The 6,612-nt window shown below is 34.9% G+C and overlaps 1 long non-coding RNA gene across 1 annotated transcript; it reads right to left on the bottom strand.

Annotated features, from left to right (window-relative positions):
• Positions 1-4,332: 4,332 nt before the first annotated feature.
• Positions 4,333-5,600, bottom strand: LOC109614420 (uncharacterized). Its single transcript, XR_002195546.2, has 2 exons — positions 4,650-5,600; positions 4,333-4,571 (listed from the first exon to the last, which is right to left on the bottom strand). It is a non-coding gene; the product is annotated as an uncharacterized LOC109614420 (long non-coding RNA).
• Positions 5,601-6,612: the final 1,012 nt, after the last annotated feature.

The raw sequence follows: 6,612 nt of genomic DNA, 5'->3' as shown, positions 1-6,612 counted from the left end.
ATAGTTTTCCTTTGAAATGACGAGCTTTTTTAGTTGCCTCAGCTATTACATTATATCCAGGAAAGCGAAACCTCTCTTTGTTTTCGTGCTTCCCAACATATATATATATATATATATATATATATATATATATATATATATATATATATATACATATATATAAACAAACTACAAACGACGATCTGGCCCCAATGAACGTCAACTACATCTATATTAATTTTCTTGTTTAATATTCCATGTTCCAATGTTTCTTTTAAATATTTCAGAATTCTTTTAACTGCTTTCCAATATTCATCGTTGTAGTTTGAATAGAATCATAAAATTCACCGCATAGGCAATATTTACCTGCTCCCATTAATTTCTGACATGGATACTTGAACATTGCTTCTTCACAAATTGCTGATGGTACTGCCAATTTGATTCCAAAGGCGTGGAGTAGGATTTGCAATCCATCATGCAAAAACCATCAAGTACCAAGTCGGCGTATTTACGTTGAGAGATAAATATTTCATTTGACCAAAATTATTTACATCAAATGACGGCGATAGTGACATCGTGATGGAGTTTATCCATTTTGGTTCATTGGAAACCAACAATAAGTCGTCAATATATATAAGTATTAACATGTGTCTTCCGTACCATAAGACATACAAAGCTTTATTGAGTTCACAAACAGACCATTTCTTTCGTCCCATTGCTGCATTTCTCATGTTTCCCATTTATGTAGGCCGTCACAGCATCCATTTGATGGATTTTTGACGATGACGATGATCGCACAACAGGAGAGTAAGTTTCGTGAAAATCTTCACCAAGTGGTTGCGAATACCGTGTTGCTACTAATCGAACTTTTCTCTTTGACTCGATATACCAATCGACTGATCTTGACCTTGATATCTGCCTCGATAACGGCTTACGGTTATTCTTAACATAGACTTTGTCCTCTACATTATAAACTCTATGATTGCGGGTTTTGTTAAAGTTATGTAACTGTCTGTTCTGCACGTTACAAATCCACCCCTTTTTTACCAAACTCAGAGGGTGCTGAATGAATTGGTTTGTCCTTAGTAACAGAATATATTGTTCTATTGTATTCCATAGTTGATTGTAAAATGAGGTCAACGGTGTCCCCAACGGTCAACGGTGTCCCCAAACTTTCTTTCTATTTTAATGCATCTTGCTATTCTATTTCTAAGACTTTTTACCAACCGATTTCCCTAGCAAAAATGGAAGTGGATCCAATGACTATCCTCATGGTTGAGGGTACTAAAATTTTGCCCGACCGAAGCGCGCTTACGATAATTGATAATAAAAATGATGTATACTGCTAGTTGGCGCCAATGGAAGGAAAGGGGGAAATGCAAAGCAAACCAAATGTAACAAAATCAAATAAAAGCACAATTGTACTAACCCCACAATTGTGTTATTATTTGATTTTAATATAAAATAAAAACAAAAAACAAATTAATAAATAATAAAAATAATTTTGTTGTAAATACTCTCTCTCTTCTTCTATCACCCGATACGAACGAAGGCTCTCCCTGCTATTGTGCAAATAAGGTAATATTCTTTACCATCCAACTAAACTAGCATTATTCAAATTTTATTCATTATTCAATTTTATTCTAAGAAAACCCTTGTGTTTTATCTATCTTTTTTTGCAAAACCCCACGCTCCACGACGCATTCGGTGTTTTACTCCCATCAGCGGAGCCCCTCTGAGCTAAACATTTGGTCCAATCTAACCGGATATTCCAGCCCTCTTGGTCGCTTTAGGAATCCACTACATACAGTGCACTGTATTCGAGTGAGGTCGATTTACGTTGGCTTCTAATTTAGATGCTTGCATTCGGCAGCATCATAACCAAAACAAAACTCGAAAATAAAATTGTGGCAAATATCGTTTGCTAATTTTCTTTTCGTTTTGATTCATTTTAAACAACAAAACATTCAATATTTCGTTCGTTGATACCAACAAAATCATCGTTGTTAGTAGTTCTTAGTTGGGAGTGCCTTACTACCTAAAGCAAAGTTCACAATACTATTCTCTTTGGTTGGTTTGTCCTTTTTAATATTGCAAATTGTTGTTTGTACATTTATTGTTTTTTCTGGGTGCAACAACAGCTAAATTCATTTTCTGTTTTGTTTGTCGCAAGTATTAACACTGTTTGATCATCCACCAACATCACTGTTTGCTTGTCGTTGTTCTCTGATCAGCACTTGTTTTTTGAGCTTTGTTACATCAGTGTACGAACATAACAAACGAAGGAAGATTATTTTTGTTTATTCCTCTTTCTGTCGTGTCCAATTATGTTAAGTAGCTACACTACGTTGGTCGGTTACTTTTGTTTGTTATATTAGTTGGTATTGGGTGTAAAATTATTATTACAATATGGTTACAATAAAATCAATGCAATAGTGTACAGGGTTGCCCATATTCGATGGACCTTTGGACCCATTCCAATCGACGAGGCTTGTCCGCAGGCAATATTCTTTGCGTCAATTGAATTTTGTACTGGAACAAATGCAAATTAATGCGAATAATCCATTGTAAAGTGGACCGAGCCATGCCCAACTGCTGAGAACGGCGTTTTTGGGATGTTCTTGGGGACCTCTCAACACTGGCTCGTACGGCAGCGATATTCTCGGTCAATCGCCTTGGTCGACTTTTATATGGCCTCTTCGGATTAGAAAGAGCCTTAACAGTCGAAAATTTTTCGTATAAACGCTTAATGGTGTTCTTAGAAGGCGCACTTCTCACATTTTTTAATGTTTTAAAAGCACGTTGAGTTTTCACAATTGACTTCTTCTGTTGAATGTAAATTTCAAAGCGCTCGCGTGGCATGTATTGGTTCATGGTAAAAATCTGCTTGGATGTGACATCTCTGTCAAAAGTTATGGCGTTACCAGTTGGGTCCGTCGAATATGGGCAACCCTGTATTTCATTTTTGTTGTTGTTTTTGGTCATTTTGATAAGTTATATATAAGTCGTCGCAAAACTTAAAACAATTGGAAAATGTAACAAAAGAACATTTGCATATGGCAGAAATAAATATAACGCTTCTTTTAACAATTACTCCAATACAATGCCAATACTTTATAGAAAAATTATAAAATAACGTTGCATAACAAGAAATTTGATAAAACTCATGCGGATAAAACTCATAGAAATCGGCTCAATCCCTTTTGGTTTCTGAGTCACAGGAAAATACTACCGCAAATATGTCTTTTGGCTGTGATATTGTTCAAAGTTTGGCATTGCCCCCAACTGATATTGATATTTTTGAGGGAGATTTTTCTTATTGGCCTTCCTTTCGGGATTTGTTTAGCGAAATTTACCTAAATAACAATCGCTTGAGTGATGTGGAACACAAGTACTTGCTTCTAAAAACTGCTGGAGAATCTCGGGAAATCGTTTCTCAATTTCCTCAACCTAATCGTGGTTTCGCTGTCGTATGGAAAGCAATAATTGGTTCATCATAAACTAAAGTCATTGTATAGTCTTCCAATTATTGTAAAAGAAACTGCATCGGGTCAAAAAGACATCCCACGGGGAATTAACAGTTGAATTTTTTCGATGTCGACCTATTACGTTCCCACATATCAATGGGATCCTATACTTGTCTTCAATTTCCTACAAACTTTACCTAAAGAAACGCAACTGCTGTGGGACAAGGTATATACCATCGGCTTCATTTGTGCTCAAAATTTAAAAAGTTATCCTCCGCCAATAGATTTGCATTCGTCAAGTGAGAGGGCTATTGTATAAATAAACTAGTAAATGGTCATTAAATCCGAATGGTTCGGTTCTGATTCCAAAGGCTACATAAAGCTCGTCAAAATCGTTGTTGTCAGCTTCAGTCCCAGTTTTTCGTCCCTCGAAATGTATAACCTCCACATCGGATTAAGTTCAATATCAAAAATCTAATTTTGTTCGTTCGGTCCCACGCCTCTCACAACCGCCCCTGCCGACCGAGGGGGCAACCTCCCTATAACGCAAAGAGCGCGTACGGACCAAGGCAGGTTAGCAATGGTTTCACACCGGCTACAGAAACTACATCAGCCAGTGAATAAAATACAAAAGTCATTTTAAAAGTTACACACAAAGTAGTAAACATAAATTTACAAAGCAACAATCTACAAGCACTGCTAATTGGCCACGTCTACTGTTCGGCATAGGGTATTGTAGATCAAATGCAAGATGATCAAAGGCGAAGTTCTACTGGTTCCGCGGAGGCATTTGCAGATAATATGCCGTAAAATGAGCATATAGAGTTAAGAAAAACATAAATATAAGGTAACATAAACATAAAATTATCGTAGATATTTCACGACATAAATTACATATGTACAATACAATTTTTTATTGTGTTCAAGGGACTATTTAAGGAAATAGAATTACCTAAGCTGTTATAAATTACACAAAGTGATCTCATTTCAAGATCATTATTTCTTCTTGGAGAATCAATAAATTAATCGTATTAATTTAATGATAAATAATGCTCTTAATCAACTTTAAACGGCTCTCGTATGGCGGAAGAAGTTCAGAGGGATTCCAATTTAAACCACGCAAAGCTAAAATTAAAAACTGAATTTGTACTGATTCAATTTTATCAGAATAATATTTATAAAATTGACTCCATAATATACAACCTTATTCTAATACTGGATGAACTAGACTAACAAACAATCTTTTGGTTACATAAGGATCATTAAACTCTTTGGACCAATGCTTGATGAAGCCTAGTAAAGTTTTAGCTTTATTAACACAAGAATCAACGTGTAAATGTAACTGTAGCCAGTGTTGCCAACATTTTGAGAGCTAAAAGCGTAATTAAAAACCAGAAAAGCGTAAATGGCGTAAAAATTTTCCTTAAAAAAGCGTAAAAAGCGCTATGCATTTTTTTCTAACCAAAATTGTCAATAAAACACTTTTTTTAAACTAAATACTGTTTTATTAAAAAATTTAGATCGTATCTTATATAAACATTTCATGTATATAAGCGTATACATATTTTTAAATAAGTAAAAAAGCAGTAAGTTCGGCCGGGCCGAACTTTGAATAACCTCCACCGTTTAAAACGAATTAGGAAATTTACAAAAAAAAGTCCATTAAAAATTCTGTTAAAATCAACAAAAATACCCAATATCGGAAGATGCCGATATATTGAGGATATACGATATTGTGGACCTTACCGACAATTCTATTTCAGGGGGTAAAGTACTCACAAAGAACTCCTTGTGTAGAATTGCAGACAATTCCATTGAAAAATGTGTCTTAAATCAACAACAACATATAAATATTTCATGTATATAAGTACATACATATTTTTAAAAAAATATGATATATTAGGAACATTTTACATGTGGTTAAAACTTGCAGACATATACATTTTTACAAACAATTATGTTCACCCATAAAACCCATAGCTTCAAATTCAGTTGAAGTTTTGTAAACTCGTACAACAAAGCAGCCATGTATAAACTTACGTTTTTTTTCTCGTTCATTTCACTTTTTCTTCAATTGGTTTATAATACACAAAATTCTTCGTTTTATTATGGTTTATTAAAAAAGAGTAAACAAAAGAACTTCAATGACAGGAATGAGACGTAAAGAATTTGTAGTAAAGAACTTGCGACAAGTAGATGTCATACATTCAAAATATTCGAATGTATTGTTACGAATATAACTTTAGATTTAAGTTAATTTAGATGAATTCCGTTAATTTAAGAATTTGAATTGTAACGTAAATTTCTACTACGCAGTTTATTTGAATAACTTCACAACAACAACTACTGTATAGATTTTTCTACATCCTTCCATTTCCTCTTTCATTTTCTATTTTGTTGCTGACGTACAATTCTTGTTAAACGTCATCATTGATGATCGCCTAATTCCTCTTTCTTTGTTATCCCCTCGCCTGTGTATGTGTTGTTGTTATTGTTCACTCAATGTAAGTTTGTATGTGTTGTTGTTATTGTTCACTCAATGTAAGTTTGTATGTGTTCGTTGCATTGGTAGATTGTTCGTAATCTAGGCGTTACCAGATCGTCTAGAAACTTCTGTAGCGACAGGCGAGGCTCATATAAATAGGGGAAATGGAAAGGCAGTTAGTCAGTTGTGAATCAGATCGCGAATTGAAACCGTCGAGTAAAGTAAAGTGCAAAGTAAAGTTGTGTGAATAAAATCATTGTAATAATCGTAATCCGAAAGAACCCGCGTTTTATTTGGTACGAGCTGTATTGGGAAATAAAACAACGTCTACACGGGATTAAGTAAAATCCAAGAACGTAACAATTGGTGTCGGAAGTGAGATTACGATAATACTACGATGAAGTTTAAGGATCTACGAGTGGAAGACTTGAAGAAGGAACTTAATAAATTGGAATTGTCCTCTACTGGCAACAAGGCTGAACTACAAAAACGTCTGTTGGATGAGTTCGAGCGCCGTGGTATGAACATCGATACATATGAGTTTGACAGTAAGGATGAAGTGGATTTATCGGAAATGGGCGAATCCAACGGTGGGGAAGTCTCGTCAGTAGCTGCCAGGGGTGACGATTTCAGAGAAATGCTAGCCAAAATGTTTGAGAAAAATTTCAGAAGGTTCGAAGA

The sequence above is a fragment of the Musca domestica genome, unplaced genomic scaffold (genome assembly GCF_030504385.1).
Source record: "Musca domestica strain aabys unplaced genomic scaffold, Musca_domestica.polishedcontigs.V.1.1 80, whole genome shotgun sequence".
Classification (NCBI taxonomy): domain Eukaryota; kingdom Metazoa; phylum Arthropoda; class Insecta; order Diptera; family Muscidae; genus Musca; species Musca domestica.
This window is presented reverse-complemented; position numbering and strand designations above follow the sequence as displayed.